The sequence below is a fragment of the Sus scrofa genome, chromosome 1 (assembly GCF_000003025.6).
Source record: "Sus scrofa isolate TJ Tabasco breed Duroc chromosome 1, Sscrofa11.1, whole genome shotgun sequence".
Classification (NCBI taxonomy): Eukaryota; Metazoa; Chordata; class Mammalia; order Artiodactyla; family Suidae; genus Sus; species Sus scrofa.
Window position 1 is genome coordinate 5065869 of NC_010443.5, and position 19492 is coordinate 5085360.

At 42.3% G+C, this 19492-nt stretch overlaps 1 protein-coding gene and 1 long non-coding RNA gene across 2 annotated transcripts in view; one reads left to right on the forward strand and one right to left on the reverse strand.

The window, feature by feature from the left end:
• Positions 1 to 19492, reverse strand: part of PACRG (parkin coregulated) — a 500573-nt gene that overhangs the window by 101183 nt on the left and 379898 nt on the right. The window lies entirely within an intron of this gene.
• LOC106508449 lies at positions 6260 to 17876 on the forward strand. The gene is made up of 3 exons (XR_001305307.2): positions 6260 to 9543; positions 10928 to 11067; positions 13359 to 17876. It is a non-coding gene; the product is annotated as an uncharacterized LOC106508449 (long non-coding RNA).

The following is a 19492-nucleotide window of genomic DNA, read 5'->3' on the forward strand; positions in this document are numbered from 1 at the left end:
GGGTTGTTTCCATGTCCTGGCTATTGTGAATAGTGCTGCAATGAACATGCGGGTGCACGTGTCTCTTTTAGGTAGAGTTTTGTCCGGATAGATGCCCAAGAGTGGGATTGTGGGGTCATATGGAAGTTCTATGTATAGATTTCTAAGGTATTGGTGGAGATATTTTTAATGAGGACTCTCCAATGGATTTTTTTCATCCTCATGTTTAATAGATATTGTAGACCATTGAGTACTTGGCATTATATTACATTCTAGAATGATATTGTACATCATGCGATGGACAGGATTTTGGTATAAAAATATACAGACTTCTTCACTAGTTCTTCTATAAGTTCTTGAGATGAAATAAATATGGGTCCCAAATAAAGTCCATTAAGAGCAGCAAATTAATACAGTATGCTGGCTTTTCTTTATATTCTTACTATAATTGTTTACACACATGACTACTGCTATCTTTAATAGTATTTTTTTTTTCTTTTTAGGGCTCCACCTGCAGTATATGGAAGTTCCCAGACAAGGGCTCGAATTGGAGCTGCAGCTGCCAGCCTATGCCACAGCCACAGCAACACAGGATTCAAGGTGTGTCTGCGATCTACACCACAGCTTACGGCAACACCAGATCCTTAACCCACTGAGCCACAATGGGAATGCTTTTAATAGCATTTTTTTTTTTAAATATGAAGGAATGGGCTATGACTGTTATGGTCACCACAGGTCCATTTCACAGTGGAGACATTGCCAACAATGAACAATTTGGTTGAGAACAGGTCCCCCAACAGACACAGTTTGATGTTTTTAGAGAAGTTTAGGTAGCTTGGCTCAAGGACTGCACATGTTGGCTGTGGGGATGGAATGCTGATTCTTAGACCTGGTTTACTACTGAGTCACAGTGACTTTTTTCAGGAAAAATAAAGAACATGAAGGTATATGCTTGTGTGTTTTAGACATATGGAATAGTCTCAGTGTTCTGTTGTTAATTTAAAATACAATTCTTCCTTTGTGTCAAACTATATCAAATTATAGTTTGAATGTATTGGAACCTTGTTCGAGTATTAACTAGGTTTATGCATGTTTATTTCACGGATTATGAAAAAAATCGATATTAAGGAAATTAAAAAACTTAGTAAAGTCATAATATTCCTTTAGAATAAACATTACACAGTAGTTGTCTCATTTTGTGCTAGCTTCATCTGTGAAATTAGGTAATCCCTGTACCATAACCTGTCAATATTAACAATCATTTGTTGTTTGTACCATTCAACCTCTACTTTATACTCAGTCACTCACTGTAGTTTTTTTTTTACTATAGATTTAGGAATTGAGTAATGAAATATAAAATGCTAGATCAACTTACAACTACTTTCAACCTTACCCACCAAAATCCATCTTCTGGCTCCTTTCAAAGCCCACTTTCAGAGTGAGGTGGGTGTCACGTTAATACTGTTTAGATCTACTCCAGCTGCTCTTTATTAAGGCTACTGAGAAATCTGGATGATAAGATGCTCTATTTCAGGGCCACTCATCACATGTGCTGATAAACGCTAACAATAGTTCTCTGTGTACTTCCTTTACTAAATTCACCCAACTCCTTGTCAACAGGGAAAGGTGTCAGAAAAATGTACCTAATATTGCTCACAACCTTATTTAGTAAATGAATTTGAGTGCTAGGCTGTAGATTACTTGGACTTGTGCTTCTATTTGTAGCTACTCACAAATACAGCTTGCCTACGCACTCCTACTGGAACTTCTTTTAAAGCAAAAGGGGAAAATTGTAATAAATTAGTAGAAAAATATCCTCTCACATTAACTAAGGTGATGTTTCTGCTTAAAAATCTAACATTAGACAAATATTTTTAGGAGAAAGGTGAGTTTTTTTCCTTTTCTCCTACTAGCATTGTAACATCAATTCTAAGACATGCTCATTCACACAGGGTAAGATGAATATTTACATTAATAAAATACATGTTTAGAACAGTTCCTTTCTCCAAATTAATTCACATTTTATTCTACACAAAGATATACTTCTTTGGATTCTAAGTATTATTTTAGTATTATTTTGGGGAGTCACTGTACTAAAATCCTAGGAAGCTATACTGAAAAGATGAAATCCAAAGGTTTGATTGGCCCAAACAGCTTAAAAGCCAACAACATGCCAAAATTAGCCAAGCAAATGCATGATTTATTTGTTTTTTGATACAACTTATTAATTAATTAATATTGAGATGATTTTAATTTTTAACATAAGCTATCATTCTTTTTAAAAAGCTACACTTAGTTTCAATTTTGATCTCTGCTTTCTTTCTTAAGTTACATCCTGTAAAAAAACCACCACTGTCCCCATCCCCTTCATCTTATCTTGATAAAATGGATCATATTATGTCTTAGGAAAAGACGAGAAAAGAAAAAAAGCTTGGAAATAGCCTATGAATAAAAGTTATTTTAATTCTTTAGAGTATTTGCTTTATTTAGCAAATAAAGCAGAAGTAAACTTTGGACTAAATTATGCAGTATAAGCTAGCTTACTAACAGGATAACACCAGTGTAACTACAATGGAATTCAAATTGACTATTAAGTTATGCTCGTGTAGACAGTGGCAATATGTTAGACAACTGTGAAGAGAAGAGGAAGCACCGCCGACAGTCTGTGGCCCCAAACAGGCCACTTCCATATGCTCTCCAACGCCTGACAGCTTTGCAGCCCAAGTCCCACCTCCTTCTCGGCGACATCCATATGGTATCCACAGACTGAGAGCTTGCCTTTTCTGAGACAGTCAAATCTCACTTGGTATTCTATTTCTCTGAATATTTGTGAACAGTGATTCATAACTTTATTGCAAAAATAAGATGATGATCCTAGGTTCTTCCACCTTCTTCAAAGAGACAGTTATGGATCCTGACAGTCTTGTATTTTAATTTTATAGAAAGAAATTATTTGCATGGATTTTTAATCTAATGTTATAATGGGTCAGGCTACCATCTATGAATTATGTCGTGGGAGTCAGAAAATAAGAAAGAACATGTCGCTGCACTTGTGCGTTGCTGTTTCAATGTGTAAACGGAATGGAGGTGACTTTAGTGGGCGTGTCAGATATACAACGAGCAAAAATGTGAACGAAGGATTTTTTTCCAGAATGACAATCGATTTTAGTATTTCTTGAGGTTTAGTCACATGTTGCAAATTTTAGGCCTTACACATTCATTTCTTTGCTCATTGAATATCTGTTGTTTTCAGACTTTTTGAAACACTGGGCATCAACTGTTTCATCTGGCAAAGAAAACCGGCAGTGGTCATTATTTTCATTTCAGCAGAGAGGTTAACCATAATCTAAATTATAAATAAAAGGATAAGAGCAGAGAATACTTTAGAAAGGAGAGCCTGTTTTCTTAGTAGGAGATAAATACTACTTAGAGAGTAGATGGCAGGGAGTGTGTGTTCTTTTGTTGGTTAAAAATTTTTTTTTAATTTGAAGAAATTTCGTATTTTCTAGAAATATATATGTGCACACACACACACACACACACAGGCCACACCCACAGCATGAGGAAGTTCCTAGGCAAGGAATCAAACCCAAGCCACAGCAGTGACAACACCATATCCTTAACCTCTAGGCCACCAGGGAACACCTACAAAGCTTTTTTTAAAAAAAACCCCATCAGGTCAGAACTTTGATATGTTAATAAATATTTACAATTTATGAAAGAAAAAAAAATCCTGGAGAAAGATTGGAGGCAAACCAAAGCCACCCAACAGTAAACAGAAAATGCGTGATAAATTTCGCAAATCAGAAATAACAAAAGCAGATATCATCACCTTTTCTCAGTGTAGCTTCCTACGTTAAGAAATTATTTTGCATTTCTTTCTCTCCACAGGATTCAATAAGACCTAGATTTGAGATTATTTGTGATATAGTTTCTTTTTGGGAAATTTAAAGGGCAGAAAAAACATAGCCTTTTCTTAAAGTATGTTCCCGCACTTACATACCTCTCCCAAATTTTCCTTATATACCCCTCCTTTTACATATCCTTTTGTCCCCTTTTCCTCTCCTCTTTTGCATGGCTTAATAATCTTTTACTTTCTTCCTTTTTAGCTCCTGATAGCCCTACTATGGCTTTTGGCTATAGGATCTTCCTATTACATGGTTCAGTGTCTCCTAATTTCTAGCTGTTTCATGCATTGTAGCCCCAGATTCCCAGCATCCCACACCAGGATTGGTGGGGGCAACGAAAGAAGAAAAGGGAGTGTGTCACACAGATGGGGTATTTCATCTCTGTCAACACTTCCACCTATACATATAAAACATGCACATGCAAGAAAACAGTCATCCAGAGCGAAAAGGTGAGAGTTTTTGTAGCGGTGTATAATCTTAGAGAAAACCGAATACTATGATAACGCAAGCGTGGATCAGAATTTATAATAAAAGAATTCTTTTATAATAAAAGAATGTGGAACCCCAATAACCTATCAGTTATGTTTTAAAATATATAAACACTTCTAAAGGAAAATTATTTTGAGGTCAACCTAATGTTAATAGTCTTATCTCACAGCGTTTTACAAGTCTGTGCAAACACAGTAATTGCCTGCGCTCCTCAGTGCCTATGAATGAAACAGCAAAAAAGAAACTCCTCTTTAGGGATGAGAAACTCCCAAAGCTCACACAGAATTCAAATTAGACATCATCCCATAATTTTAGTTCATTTAAAACTTCATCATCATTTTTCTTAGAAATCACTATTTATCATGAACATAGACACTTGTTTCTAACTATTTGGCTATGCAGTCTATTTTCACCTTTCAGGGGACTGATTAAAACATGATCACACCTCACTCAGGTATGAAAATGCCACAAACTGCATCCCAATGTGCCTGGAAAACTGCAGAAGGTGTGTGCCAGTCATTTGCAGCAACCTGCATTAACCAGGTAGAGCTCTTCATGCAGCATCTGATTGACAGGTAACTTCTCTTCACATTATTTTCAGGATAATTAGTCCTATGAAGCCATGACTACAACAGTGTTGGCACACTGCCTGCAGCCCTTGTGACACACATGTATTAGTGTCACGATCGTCCTGCAGATTCGGAAGGAGCAGGACTAACTTTTCCTTTAGGTCCTGGAAGTGCGATGGACACTCAGAGAGCTGCTGTATGAGCCGATGAACTGAGGAAGAAGAAACATCAATGGAAAAGCTGAGGCAAAGTTTCTTCCCTCATCAAAATAAATCTTCAGAAACGAGGCATTTGATCCACAGCGAGCGTGTGTCCTTCGTCTCAAATTGTTAAGTCAACTGATTTTTGAGTGAGTGGCAGTTGTGGGTTGGTAGGCAGGAGCAGGCAGAGGGAGACGAAGAATGACAATTATCCACCGGCTCGGTGGCTCTCAGCTGTGGCAAACAGTCTCCAAAGGTGCTTATGTCTGTGTGCACTCTGAGACTTTGTGGGAGATTTCACTCCAGAGCCCATCAAACAGACTAGAGATGAAAAGATACCCACGGACCAGACTCTCAGGGTGGGATTTGGGATCCTGGGCTCCTAACCACTCCTTCAGGATTCTTTACTCATGACCCCACACAAAAGTACTTACTGAAGTTCAGATAATCTGGCTTTCTCTCAATTATCCATGAGATTTAGGCAAAACTGCACATTTCTATTTCATTTTTTTGGTAGGAATTGCTTAAATCGCAGGCAAGGAGTCAATCCAAGCTTTACCTGCTAGAAGCCTCCCTAGGTTAGCTTCGCTTACTATTTCTCATTTCAACATGAAAACCATCATTACAACGACTTCTCTTTGAACTCTGAGAATGGAGAATTCTGAAAATTTGACAGTTGGTGGCAATTTATGTAACTTGTTCTATTACTGTTGGCAGAATGTGGGAAAACATAGGAATGAAACTCTGAATCTGTAATATATGTACACATATATACATATACATTTATATATTTTTTAACAGCAATAGAAGACAGAAATGGCAGAGCACTGGGGCTGGAGAGGGACTCAGAGATCAGTCATTGCATGAGGCTTCTCATTCAGACAGACTTAATTTTGATTCCGAGGTATTAGCTCCTACTGATTTCTAACCATCAACCAGGGAGCACATGGAGTTCTCGCCTCCTCCCTCTTTCCTCTCTGCCCTGTCACCTGCCCCCTGGCCTTAGTGTCATGGAGACAACTCCCTCATCGGCTCCCTCACACTCACCTGACTTCTGAACTGCAGATGCATCCGTCAGCTCCCTCTGCAGCCCTGGCACAGGGTTGCTGACCCCCCACCTCTGTTCAGTGTTTGTTCCCTCGGGCTGAAATGTTCCTACTTTGCCAGCTACTCTAACTCTTCTCGTCCTTCAAAGTCCAACTTTAATCCCATCTTTGGGAAGCCTCGCAGTTAGGACTCCCGGTTACCTCTGAACTCCTGTACTTCGGGCTTGCCCTCCAAGGTAGCTCTGTAGGACATCTGCCTCCCCCATTGAACCAGAGACTCCTTAATTATAAAGGAGTAGGAGGAGTGATGAATATTTGTAATGCAATTTGGATTCATAGGGGCCTCTGCATACATCAGACCCTTGTAGAGTCCCCTTGAGGTTGATAACTTTCCATTTTACAAATGTGAAAACACAACAGTTAGACTAACTGGCCTCAGGTTACACAGGTGACATGATGGGGGGTGAGACTGGTGAGCAGGACCACAAGCTTAGGCACTTAGGATGCACTGTGCCCCCTGCTGAGTGTGGGGCCTTGGCATGCTCCTCTCTGTCTCCCCAAGGACCTGTAGCCAGCGGTAAATATTTGTGGAGTGGAACTGGGCAGGAGGTAGATAAGAAAGGAGTTAGTGAGCTGAGAGCTCTAATCCCACCCCAGGCCCAAAGGTCAAGGGGAGAACCTCCCTGCAAGCTGGACCTCCTCTGAGGCTCCCAACGAGAGGTCAAGGGGGGCGTCTTCACTGTGTCCTCTACGATTTCATTTCTTGAAGGGATTGGGACATAAACGAATGCCTTAGACCGTAGGACTAAGAAAGAGCCAGTCATGAGACTATTGATAATTTAGATTTCCTGATTCCTTTAAAAATTTATATGTACTATTAAGAATTAATAACCTATATTTATTCTAATGAAGTGGAAAATGAGTTTGTGAAAAACCCTTTCTGTAAATTGAAAGCTTTCACTAATTTTATTAACATATGCATTTTTTTCCTTAATGATGCTTTAAAAGTATTTTCTCATACCTTTCTGTCTCTTTAACTTTCCTTATAATTGTTTTACAAACTGTAAGGTAAGAAATAACAAACATCATTATTTATAGAAATTTAGAGAAAACTCATATGCTACAGAACATATGAACACGTGCTCCTAGGAGGTTGGAAATGTCAGAGAGAACCAGAGGGCAGGAAACCACTGAGAGGTGGGGCCTGCATTCTGCTGACCCAGCCCAGACGCTGGGTTCTGGGAGCTGGGAATGGGCCAGCTGCTGGGGGTCAGGTCACTCAGGAGAGCAGGTGAAGCAGGGCGTTCCAGCACAGTGATGTAGAACAGGGTGACCATCTGTCCCAGGTTTAGCTTCATGAAAGCCCTGTGTCCTGGGAAACTTCTCGGTCCCAAGTAAACGGGCTATTGGCCACCCTATTGAAGAGCCATCCAAAACAAGGGTCATAAAAGAATGTTCAAACTATGCAGGTTTTTAGTGGTCATTGGTTTATCAGTTATCATTAGCAGGTGTCCTCCCTTTGAGCATTAGAAGGTTAAAATTTGACCTTGTTTAGAGAAAAGACTCTTGCAGCAGTTCTATCAATACATATGGAATGCTGCTCATGAAATTCAATCCTTTTCCCTCTCCCACTCATGGCTGTGTGTTGTTCGGAAAGTATGCATGAACTTAGAAGTATGTGACACGTGCCCACGTTCATAACCTTGGCGTTTAAAATCCAAGGTTAACACTATTTGCCTTAGAGTGAGGTCAAGCAAGCGCTATGGATCATGGAATCACACGCCATGAGGACACTGGACAGGTGTTCGTGCAAGTCCTGGGGGTCTCACCCTGAGGAGGAGCCTCTGTCCCAGGGTCTGGATTTGCTCCCAGAGAGGAACCCCCTCCTCAGGGGAGGCCAGAGGTTCTATGGGGATTAGCAGGCCTAGGACTTTCCTTTCCATCTTAAGGGAAAAAAAATAGTTGTCTTATTTTTTCTTTTTTTTCAAAAATAGAAACTATATATAGACTCAGAACTGGAAACAGAAAAAGAGGAGTAGAGGATTCCTCTGGTTCTTAGTCTTTATCAAAGCAAATTTCTCCCTTTCTGCTCTTCCAAGCATCAACGTCTCTGATAACATTTTAACTTCTAATATTAAAAAATGAATATTGTTGCTTTCTATTCTTTAACAGTTAAATGTTTTGTGTCCCTAGGCAAGTCTCTCAGGAAGATGCATATGCTATGAACTACTTAATAACATTTGAAATGGCTGAAACATGACTATATACAGGAATATAGTAATACAGATATATTACCTAGAGCCTACATAGTTCCCAAACTCTGTAATTTTTGTGTGTAGACATATCTATACATCTCTGTGTGTGTATGTATGAAGTTATACATGCACATAACACATAAGAAGCTGAAGAATCACACGGAACAGTGATCAGCTCTGGGGCAAAAGAGAGATGAGTTCTGGGAGGAGGTTGGAGGATAAGGACGGCCCCTCGAGCGCCCTTCCGCAGTGACCTTTTAGTCTGGCCATGTTCTTCACCCCCTGCCCCCACGCTGCTACTCCTCCTCCCCAAGAAGGTATTAGGTGCCAGAGAGGCCCAGACCTGATGGTTTAAGGTAGGCCTTTTGGGCTACTCTGCGGAGGTCTGAATCTTGGACCTGCCACTTTCTGCCTGTGTGACCATGACCTAGGTCTTTAATTGCTCAACGCCTCCGTTTCCTCATCATTTCCTTTATAGGGTTATGAGCCGTGAAGGAATGAAGACACTTAGAACACTGCTTTTCACTTAGAATGTGGCTGACTCAAACTCTCTGGAGCCTTCGTTCCAGCTGAAGTTCTTCTGATGACTGTGAATTAGAATTGCTGGTCCCCACTGCCAGGCCCAGACCGCAATTTAGTTGAGGGCAGGAAAACATCTCATCACTGGTATGCTTTAGTGCTTAGAACCGTGTGCATTTAACATTATTGGTGTGGATGTATCTATCCCTTTAACACAGGTTATTAAACCCTTATTAAACCCAGACAGTGTGGCAGATTCTGGGGCCTCACTCGTGAGGGCGGCATGCACAATTCCTGCAGTAGAACAGTTGGGACTGTGGAGTCTGGAGCTAGACTGCCTCCACCTGGCTCCACCAGTTCCCACTGTGTGATCCTGGGCAAGTTACTTAACATCCCTGTGACTTATTTTCATCATTCGTCAACTGAGGACAACAATGACCTCCATGTCATAGGACTGTGAGGATTGTGTGATAAATCATATAAATACATGTGAAGAGAGGAAGTGTACTCACAGCAGGCGCCTGATGTATGCTAAGCACTATGAAGATGGTCTATCATTTCTTTAAGTTGGAATCTAGGTAGGTGATACTGGGTTTGGAATGAATGATTAATGAATGACCTGATTCTGAAGGTAATATTTTCTAACTTACTGAGCGATCTTGACTCATTATATTAGCAAAAAGACATTTTTCACAATCAAAACAGGTAATATGAATTATACTAAAAATCTGAAAATCATTTTAATGAATAAATAATTCCTCTCATTTGGTTAAAACATGTGTTACACTGGAAGAGCAAATTCAAATGGCTATTTCAATAAGGAAGGTATATTACTGGATAAAAGTTTTAACATTAATTCCAATTTCCCTCAAGATACTAGCACATATTAGTGTGGAAAAGGAGAGAGTCATACCGAAAATCCATATCTAGACACCTCTTCCTCTGCAATAATAATAAAGTCTTACAACCTCGTGCTGAGAGTTGTGTTTCAAAATGGTTTCTATGACACCACAACTTTGCATTTTTTGATTTATGCATCTCACACGAACTGGAGAGCTAGTCTTTTTAATTCCTTTTGGAAGTGGCTAGTTCGTTCTATGTTCCTCTGAAGATAAGAGAGCTCTTTCTCTGAATTGCTCCCTCAAAATGGAAGATAAACAGAGAAAAGTTAAAATAAGAATAGAAAATAGTCCCTAGTTTCGCAAGGATGGTGGGTGAATGAGACTGTATTTTCATGGTTTCCCTCTAGACAAAAGCATTTACAGATGGGTGTTTCTTTCTTCTTTATAACCACAGGTGATTTCAAAATAGATTTGTAGAGATGAAAGCACCAAAAATGTCCACATAGATGGGAACTGATTAGCACTAGTGGAAAAGCAGTTATAACTGTATTTGAAGGGAAATTTTCTTACTGCGAAAAAGATTAAATACCCACTAATTATCTATTTCTATTTATTTATTTTTTTCTGGTGGGAAGGAAACTATGTTGACCAATCTCAGGTTTAAGTTTTTAAGTTCAGTAAAATCATTAAATATTCAACTAATTTTTTTCTACCTGTTTTCTCTCTCCTTCATCTTTCTCATTTATGCATTTGCCAAACCAACTTTCTATCTATCCACCTGTTTGAAAATCTGTCTGCCTATCTATACACCTGCCTATCACTTATTTATATCTCTATGTATCTATGTATCTATGTATCTATCTATCCATATATCTATCATCTATCTATTTATCTATCTATATATCATTTCTATCATTGAAGAAGCGCAATAGGCTTAAAATGATGGCAAAAGGAAGAAAAGAATGGAAAAGAGGGAGGCAGGTCTGAATGTTTGATAGCGAGGTTTCTTCTTAAAAGAATTCTCCTCAGCTGTTAAGCCTACATATAGCACTGGAATAATAAGAAGGGATCCCTTATTATTTTCCCTTTACCATAAAAAGCCTCTAAAATGTATTTCCAGGAAATAGGTGGGGTATTTCGTGGCTAGAAGAAGGAAGTTATGCAGCACTGAAGAGACACATGGAAAGGGAAGCAGAGGACCAGCATCGCTCTACTTCGTTGGACACCTGGCTTGATACATTTCACGGTCAAATTTACAATGTAAGTACAACCAAACTAAAAAGACAGTCTTGGGAACATGGTTAGGGCGGTGCGTGTAGTAAATTTTTCTTGAGCAGCGCTCTCTTTGATTGAAAGATTTCAAGATTAGATTGAGACTTAAGGAATCATAAAGGAAAGCAACAATTAGCCAACACAATTTGTAGTTGATTAATATGAAAACCATCAAAATCAGTCAGTCATCTGTGCAGAGTGGGGAGGAGCAAACGCATCCTGAATCCTGTCTATACTGTGCTTTGACTGTCACCTTTGAGATGCTGCCTCATTTTGAACACAGCGAAGGCTGTGGGGAGGGGGAGGTAGACTCCCTCTGAAGGTGGACCCCAAGTCAAGACGTGAGTTGGAGAGGACCATTCTCAGGGGAGAAGGCTGGTGGTGGGGACACTTCCACAGCCGGCAGGTATTAGTTTAGAGGAGAAATACCTGGAACACCCTCAGTGCCTACACTGTACGTTGACAGCCAATAAGAGCAGGTACAGAGGGAGGAGAAAGGGATGAGGAGGTAGAAATAGAGGAGAGAAGCAGAGTAAAAGACAAGGAGACCGGACGTGAGGCAGAGTGGGCTGAGTCTGAACAGTCAGCCCCGTTCCCAGGGGCCAAGCAGACACGCACGTCTTAATCTCTATGAATTTTTTTTTTTCTTTTTAGGGCTGCACCTACGGCATATGGAGGTTTCGAGGCTAGGGGCTGAATCAGAGCTGCAGCTGCTGGTCTACACCACAGCCACAGCAACCCCAGATCAGAGCCGCATCTGTGACCTACACCACAGCTCATGGCAATGCTGGGTCCTTAACCCACTGAGCAGGACTTGGGGTGGAACCTGGGTCCTCAGGGATGCTAGTTGGGTTTGTAACTCCCTCCATGACTAATTTTAGTAACTCCAAAATACTTGGACATCTTACAGATCATTTGGATGAGTAAAGCAACCATGGCCTAAGAAAAACGCCAGCCCCTTTGGTATGGGTATAGGTACGCCTCTGTGACGAGCGCAGTGTGGAACCTTGGGCGGCACTCCACACAGGCCAAGGTCAACTGGCAGCAGTGGCCTCTGTCCAGCCTGCTTCCTATGCCAAGGGCAGGAAGCATGTGGCTGTGGGCACCCCAAACAAAGCTGCCACCCTGGAGGAGCCTGGGATTCTTGGGGTCCTGCTGTGGGCAAAAAAGACTGAAATAAAGACAAAGATACGAATGGAGGGAAGAGGAAGGAAGGGAGGAAGAGAGGGAGAGATACTAAAAAACAAAGTTCTGGAATTCCAAAGGTCAAGACACAGCCTGTGAAGGACACTGGCTATGGGGTCTCCATGGAAAGAGGGGCAAACCTGGCCTCTTAAGGGCAAGTGTTGTTGGAGGCAGAGTCCCCACGGCCGATGGCCTCTTTTGTTGTCCAATCTGACCAGCACTAGAAACAGTCGGCTAATCCACCGTGCGTGGACTTGAGGAAATCCTGTACTCTTCCAAACATGTTTAGAATATGCACAACATCTAAAATACGTTTTAATTTGAAATAGGGTAGGAATGCTTTCAAAATATAATATGCTGGTATGCTTTCAACCTTTAATAAATGTGAAAACTTAAAAAAAAATTGTCTCCAAGTAAAAGTCATCAAATTTAATAACACTAAATAACAAAACGGAAATTCCTCCGCTGAAAGCCCATGTGTCCAGGTCTGTCTGCAGGGTTTTCCTTCCAGTTCTTAGGGCGACTTCATTTTATGCAGTCTCCGGATTCCTAAGCATTGTCTGCCTCAGAATCCCAAGGGAGAACTGCCTTGTTAATAGTTTTCCATACTTTGTAAGACAATTTAGAGCAATCCAAGCTGAAAAAGGTCAAAGGACTCTGTCCTTGACTCCTGACACATCATCTCAAAAGTTCAACTTAGCCCTTGAAAACAAATCCGGAACAAAACAGAAGCATTTTCCTCTAGGCATCTGAAAGACTGACAATCATTTTTTATCCCCTCAATCTAAGCGAAGCTTAGTGGAAATGGTTAGAGAAGCAAAATATGTTCTATAACTTGATATTCATAAAAATATAAAGTGGCACATTAAGACTTTTTGTAGACTCTACCACCAACTTGAAAAATGAATATTTTAAAATTGCCCTGAAGTTACATGCCAAGTGTGCTAGAAATATATTTTATTTCTTTGTTATAAATATTCATTTGAATTAAAGCCTTCCAATGTCATATCAAGCAAACTGTAAATTTTGAAACTAGGAAAAACAAAGAGTTACTACTTATTGTGTTAAAAAATACTTTTTTTCCTCTCTTACAGGCTTGGGGAATAGGCATGTGAATTATGGGCCAGGAAGAAGTCTTGGGCTTTTAGAAAAATGAAGACCCAGAAGTGGAGAAGTGTGCCCAGTGTTTTCTGCAGCAGGAAATCTAGTGACAGTCACCTGGTGCAGGGAGTTAGAGATGCTGGGGCCCGTCTCCCTCTGACACATGTTTCCAACACACCTGACCTGGGAAGCAGCAGGCATAACCGCTCTCCTAAAAGGTACAAGCATGTACTAAAATAAAATATATTTTCATCAAGTCTAAATATAGCTCCCTATAAGCCGTACATGCCGGAGAAAGCTAGCTTTATATACTGTAATAAAAATGTATTTAAAGTGAAATAAACCCTTTAATTCATGCTCATCTTGAGACATACATACCAAAGTGTAAATGTTTAAAAACAAGGCAATAAAGACATTTTTATGGTTGATAAACTACAAATTTGTCTGGGGAAAAAAAATCATTCAATGTTTGACAAAAGAGCTGTGATAAGAGATAAAGAACACAGTCTTCCCTGTCTAAAGAACCAGAGGGGGAAATACAGCTTGTCCCTAGTCCCACATTTTCAACTATGTGTGCTATGATTACAGTTATAAACAATGGATACTGTGTCAGTGAGGAGAAAAACAAACAATAGGTCTTTTTCTGAAAGTATCTGTAGGAAGAACATACAAAGTAGTCAACAAGGGAACAGAAATAATCCTTGTATTCTTTGTAAAAATAATACTTTAAGATTCATTTGCAAGAATGTTGGTATTCTTTTCCACTGTGCATCTTATTTTCCTTCATTCACTATAGAATTTTTCCCAACTTGCACCTGGTTTGACCAGCAGTCAGCTGGCTTCTGAGGATTCTCCCTTTGCATTCCCTCCAACCCCCAGAGACTGTCTTTGACAGCTGCACAACTGTGCTTTCTTCAGTTATAAATGCAAGCTTGTGACACCCTTTGCTTGATTCAGTTAAAAACCGAGTTAAATGAAATCAATTCAACAAATACTCCCTCAGTGCTTACTGCGCTGAAGGCACTGTTGGTTTGGGAGGGTACAGACGGAGAGGAGTGAGACATAGTCTTCAAGGAGCTTACAGTCTACTTTGGGGTACAAGACGAGCCCAACAGAAGCAAGGCAGAATGTATACTTCATAGGGGAGACAATGATGAAGTGTCACATTAGTTTAGAGGAAAAGGGCTGGATGGGAATGCCGCCGGATAAGAGAAGGGCTCACCTAAGAACAGCCTCCAAGCACCGGGGCTTCTGTGGTTGGAGGCGGGAGCGGGAAGAAGGTGGTCTTCTGTCGACGGACAGAGTGAGAGCAGAGTGTGGAGTGGGAGTCACAGAGGGGTCGTCCAGCATGACTGGAGCCCAGAGTGCCCCTCTGGGGGGCGAAGGATAGGAGAGAGGGTGGCCGTAGAGGCCTCATAGCTGACAGACAGACGCAGCATCTGGAGCTGAGAGGAACCTTCTAAAGGACATGAGTGAGGAGCAGTGACTTCCCACACCTCTTTGTGCCTGCGATGGCACAGAAGGGGGCCGAGGGCAGGGCATGGGACAGAGTGGGGACATGGCTGTCCAGATGGGGAGACACAGGGACCCGAGCCAGGGCTGAGAAAGGACATGGGGGGGGCACCTGGCCAAGGAGGAAGAGGTAGAACAGGACATGGGGCTGAGAAAGGGACTTGACGAGAACCCTTACACACTGGCCCAATTCTCGGTCCCAGCTCTGACACAGATTTTGCTGAGGTTCTAAAACTGAGGGGTGAGTTTGTCCTCATTAACTTTTATTCTTGTTAATACTTTTAACCTTTGAAGTCTAATCAGAAAAAAGCAGAAAATAGATCATTTTACCTCCTCTAAGAAACTAAATTCAGATTTCATAAGGAAGCACATTTTTTCAGAGTCCCTTGTGTTGCTCTGCGGGGCCTTTAGATAATTTCCAGACACACAGTTAACCTTCACAATTACTTCAGTGCATTGGGCTCTTTGCTTAAGAGCCCAAGTGTCCTCCCCTGGGGCCTGTCTGAACACTTGAGTTTATGCAACTCTTTACATCAGTTTGTTCCTTAATCTGTATTTTAGTTTTAGGAACCTCATGTTGCTGGCTGGGTCCCACTTTCACGACTGGGCTCTGAAGAATAAACACCTGTGCAGAGATTGGGACTTCGGGTTTAGTCAAAGAATGTTCATATCTTCATTTGAAATTCTATTTATATTTTATTTAGACAAGTGTTTTGGCTCCTAATAGGCTCCTAATGAGTTGCTGCTGGTAAGGTTTACAGATTAGAAACTTTCTGTTAGGATGGCAATGGGTGGTTTTTCATTTGCCAACTATTGAGAAGAGAAAACTAATTTAATGCAGTCTAAACACAGTTGCATTATTAAGACCTGCATTAGAAACCTACCTTCTTCTATTGTTGATTGACCCTGTCTACTTAGAGGAATCTTTCTTATTTTTGGATTCTGTTATGTCTACTTTATATCAATGAACTGTACTGCCTTTGTAGCGCTACCAGATTGAACTTACAAAAATAAGCGACAGGCCACCTGGGAGTCTGACTGTGTAAGCATTAACCAAGCACGTCCTGGGGACCAGTGCACCAGCATTTATGTAAACCGGGTGTGAATGCAAGCCCTTGTTAGTCGTGGGCTCTGTGCGCAGGGCCCCAGGAACGGCTGACTTTCTTTCGATGCCAATGGCTTGACGGCTGCATTTAAACACACTTTCACAAAACTCATCTATATCTTTTCCCAAAGAAACCAAGATGGAGTTAGCTCGTTGCGGGGCTAGGATGGAAAACTTCCTAGCAGCAAATGAAATGGAATAGCTGCTGTTTCCTGGAAAAAGAACCCAGGAAGGACTAGCAGTCTGTGAACTCAAAGTGTTGACTGAAGTACTTGGCTACAATATATAGCAGGCAAGGACATCCAGTCTTTAAAGGTATCAGATAATAAATGGCAGGGAAAAAAACATCCAGTTCACTTGTTATTCTCCAATATATTATGTAACAAACGCCTAAGCAGCGAGAGACACAGTCTCTTTTTTGCCATTGGTCTATGATGGATTCTTAAAACACCGTGTTAAAAGCTAAATGTTCCCATGTAGAATGGCATTGCCTGAAACCGTAAGTCCTCACTACAGCTATTGTGCATTTGTGAGCAAACTGCTCATCAGTTCATCTCGAGTTGCCTCCTCTTCAACAAAATCATGTTAGACATAGAACTTAGTGGTACAGATGATGCTTTCTTTGATCACACAAAAGGGCTTTATACAAGAATTGTAAATCTCCACTTCAATTTGTTTTGGCAAAATGTTTTCTGTAGTGTCATTCCATTTCACTGTCTTTGACATTTTTTTACAATTATCCTCTCCTATCTCGTTAGACTAAAAGGGGATGGTCTCTACTGTTTCAAAGGAAAGTGTGTTGGTTGCTTACAGGATGAATAAAAATGTAAGAGATGCTTTTCAAGTTCTAGCATACATTCCTCAATTGGTCTTAGTAAATATGGACAATGAATAGCATTTGAAAGATCTTAAGCTTCATGCTTGCTTCACAAAAAGGAATTCTTTCCTCACTACTGAAGGGTATCTGGATGGACAATGACAACTGTTTCCTGGACCTCAGACACAACACAGGAGCAACATACAAAGCTAGACATGAACTGCAGTGCAATTGCAACGATTGAGGGAACAAGACAAAGCATACGAAGGGCTACTTAAAGAAAATAGGGAGGCTGCCTTTTAGAACCATAGAATCAAAGACTCTTCACATTTCCAACCAGATAGGACCTCTGAGCTCACAGGCCCATCCTGTGGTGTGGAAGCCCTGTTTCCCAAGGGAGGGGGCTTTCAGATCTAAGGATTAGTCCCTCGACTCTTACAAGGGGTGGGTGGGGGGGAACACTCAAAAACGGCATCTAATTAGAGTTTTATCAAAGTTGCTTCCAAGAGAGTCCATTAGATGTTCCACTGCAGCTTTAGGGGGTTAAATACATATTCCTTGAAGCAGTTATTAACTAATCATGTTGATCAGGCATAGGTTTCTGGCTTTAGCTGTCATCAAAACAATTTCCACAACAGCACATCAGTTCAACCTTGAGTAAACACATGGTTAATGCCTACGACGTACAAGCCAAAGGAGACAGTCACTTGGGAGCGCTTTTTCCCCATGAAGAACGGCTGATTTAGGGCCCATCTCCTGATGGCACAGAGCAAGCAGAACCGGGCTTGGAGACCCGACTTGCGACAGGTCACACAATTCCATTAGGAAAAGATCTTCGTATAAATGCGCACAAGCCCAAGCTGGCTGAAAAGTGACAATTGGAATTTTTGTCGTCACCAAGGAGTAGCAGCATGAGATTTTGTGTTTAGAAAGGCAGTTCCGCGGGAGAGTGAGGGCGCGTTTACGAAGGAGAGGCGCGTGCAAGCTCGGCTAAGAGACTTTTAACAGTCCAGGAAAAAGAGGGAAAGCCGGAGGACCTGCTCCGCAGCCTGGGGGAGATGTGGCAGGTCTGAACTCGGGGGGAGATGATGGAAAGCGAGCGTGAGAGGGTTTTTCACAGGGGGAGTCCCCAAGACGGCATGAGTTGGCTGGAGGGGGGCGAGAGAGTGGATGGCGTGTATGGGATGGCTCTGAGGTTCTAGCAGAGCTGATGAAATGAACAAATTTGGGGCATGCCATAGGAGTAAGTATGGGAAGTGGGTAGCGCATTTAATTTTGGCCATACTGGGTTTAGAGTTTCTAAAATGCTGTTGAAAACATGAGTTTGGTATTCAGGAGAGAACAGGCTTTTAGAAAAATAGACCTGGGAACCGCTGACCTGGAAGTGAAACAGATGACACTGCAGGGGAGAATGTGGAGCTGATGTCCTGAAAGCATCAGTGCCTGCAGCTGGAGGTGAGGGAAGCAGGCGGAGAAGGCAGGGGCGAAAGAAGGAGAGGGAACATGGCACAGGGTCTAAGGGGAGATGCCGAGAGTCCAAGGGGCATCATCAGAGTCCTTGTCCTGAGCCCACTGAGGCTGATTACACGCTTCCTGCCCGGGCTGACCAGGGTTCAGACAGGACAGCGCCCCAGGCAGGGGTCAGGTTGGTGGTTAGTAAATATTCGCTGAATTGAGCTGAATTCTGTCAAACTAAATTGAGCTAGGGAAGGCCATTTTTGAGTTCAGGAGATGGCGCAGGGAGTGCCAAGGGGGTCATCCCGCAGCAGTGGTCCAAAATGTGCATCCACATGTGACCGTCTTACAGCCAGAGACGCCCCGCGCCAGGCAAGTGTTGCTAGGGATGGACCAGCAGATGCAAGAGCCCAAGTTCTTAGATCACAAGACAGGAGAGATTTGGTGGGGCACAAACCAACCAAATGCTGAGGGGTTCCTTCAGCCTCCCCTGAGAGGCTCTCAGGGTGGACGAGTGGAATCTTGCTCTCCAGCTGTGGCTCTGGAGCCCTGCGCAGCCTGTGCCCCCGCCGTGGGGGAGACGGCAGGCAGGCAGGCAGGTGGGCCATGTTGGCCGGAGGGCTGGATCGGCCCTGAAGGATCCATTCTGAGCGGGGCGGTGGGGGCGGGGGGGGGGGGGAAGAGATCTGAAAGCTCACCAGAGTAGGGGGCTGCACAGCAAAGCTCCAGGCCATGTGGCACATCTGAAGGTTCCAGAAGGTCACAGGTCATGCGGGCTCAGAGGTGCCCGTGCCTGCCAGCCGAGGCATGGCCCTGTCACCACCTCGGGATGCCTATGTACTGCCTGCACAGGGCTGAAATAGAGGGGTGGGTGAGGGAGAAGTAGGGTGATTCTCTAGGCCTTAGGATAGGTGGGGGTGGGCAAGAAACAGGAGAGGACAAGCTGGGGAAGCAGCTTTCAACCTAAATGTGAAAGAATCATGCCCCTGAGTTGCCTGAGAAGTGTCCTGACTGAGGGCTCAGCATAGGGAAGTGAGTTTTGAGGTTCGAAGCAAAGCACACTTCTTTTTTGGCACCTGCTTTGTGTCTGTGAGGTTCATTTCCACAGCAGGTGCCACAAAATGGAGGCAGTCACTCCAGGTTGTACGTGCTGTTTCAGGTAGGATGAAGTGATGTCTAGTTACGCCCCTGGGACCTTCTCAGGAGGAACGGAGGACAGTGAGTCTGGTGGGACCTCG